Source organism: Triticum dicoccoides, chromosome 6B (assembly GCF_002162155.2).
Source record: "Triticum dicoccoides isolate Atlit2015 ecotype Zavitan chromosome 6B, WEW_v2.0, whole genome shotgun sequence".
NCBI classification, from domain to species: domain Eukaryota; kingdom Viridiplantae; phylum Streptophyta; class Magnoliopsida; order Poales; family Poaceae; genus Triticum; species Triticum dicoccoides.
In genome coordinates this window covers 388,718,507-388,720,273 of record NC_041391.1, presented here as the reverse complement: position 1 = coordinate 388,720,273, position 1,767 = coordinate 388,718,507, and positions in this window count along the sequence as shown.

The window sequence follows — 1,767 nt, the reverse complement described above, 5'->3', positions numbered from 1 at the left end:
GTGCCCCCTGCCCCCGTATATGAAGGAGGGAGGAGGAGGCCGGCCGGCCCCTTTGGGCACGAAAAGGGAGGAGGAATCCTCCTCCTAGTAGGAGTAGGACTCCTCCTTTCCTACTCCTACTAGGAGGGGGAAGGAAGGGGGAGAGGGGGAAGGAAAGAGGGGGGGGGGGGGCGCCGCCCCCCCTCCTAGTCCAATTCGGACCAGAGGGTGGAGGGGGCGCGCGGCCCATGCTGGCCGCCCCTCTCCCCTTTCCCCTAAGGCCCATAAGGCCCAATACTCTCCCGGGAGGTTCCGGTAACCCCCCCGGCACTCCGATTTTCTCCGAAATCACCCGGAACACTTCCGGTGTCCGAATATAGTCGTCCAATATGTCAATCTTTATGTCTCGACCATTTCGAGACTCCTCGTCATGTCCGTCATCACATCCGAGACTCCAAACAAACTTCGGTACATCAAAACTTATAAACTCATAATAATACTGTCATCGTAACGTTAAGCGTGCGGACCCTACGGGTTCGAGAACTATGTAGACATGACCTAGAACCATTCTCGGTCAATAACCAATAGCGGGACCTGGATGCCCATATTGGTTCCTACATATTCTACGAAGATCTTTATCGGTCAAACCGCATAACAACATACGTTGTTCCCTTTGTCATCGGTATGTTACTTGCCCGAGATTTGATCGTCGGTATCCAATACCTAGTTCAATCTCGTTACCGGCAAGTCTCTTTACTCGTTCTGTAACACATCATCTTATAACTAACTCATTAGTTACAATGCTTGCAAGGCTTCGGTGATGAGTATTACCGAGAGGGCCCAAAGATACCTCTCCGCCAATCGGAGTGACAAAACCTAATCTCGAATTATGCCAACTCAACATGTACCTTCGGAAACACCTGTAGAGCACCTTTATAATCACCCAGTTACGTTGTGACGTTTGGTAGCACACAAAGTGTTCTTCTGGTAAACGGGAGTTGCACAATCTCATAGTTGCAGGAACTTTGTATAAGTCATGAAGAAAGCAATAGCAATATACTAAACGATCAAGTGCTAGGCTAACGGAATGGGTCATGTCAATCACATCATTATCCTAATGATGTGATCCCATTAATCAAATGACAACACATGTCTATGGTTAGGAAACATAACCATCTTTGATTAATGAGCTAGTCAAGTAGAGGCATACTAGTGACTTTATGTTTGTCTATGTATTCACACATGTATCATGTTTCCGGTTAATACAATTCTAGCATGAATAATAAACATTTATCATGATATGAGGAAATAAATAATAACTTTATTATTGCCTCTAGGGCATATTTCCTTCAGTTATGACAACGCGGTTGATGTAGTCGTACGTCTTCACGAATCGACCGATCCAAGCACCGAACGTATGGCACCTCCGTGTTCAGCACACGTTCAGCTCGATGACGTTACCCGGGCTCCAATCCAGCTAAGCATCGGGGATGAGTTCCGTCAGCATGACGGCGTGGTGACGATGATGATGTTCTACTGGCGCAGGGCTTCGCCTAAACTCGGCAACGATATGACCGAGGTGGAATATGGTGGAGGGGGGCACCGCACACGGCTAAGGAACGATCCGTAGATCAACTTGTGTGTCTATGGGGTGCCCCCCTCCCCGTATATAAAGGGGGAGAGGAGGAGGGGGCCGGCCTAAGGGGAGGCGCGCCCTAGGAGGGGGAAACCTACTCCAAGTAGGTTTGCCCCCTCCCTTTCCTATTCCAAGAAGGAGGGGAAGGAAAG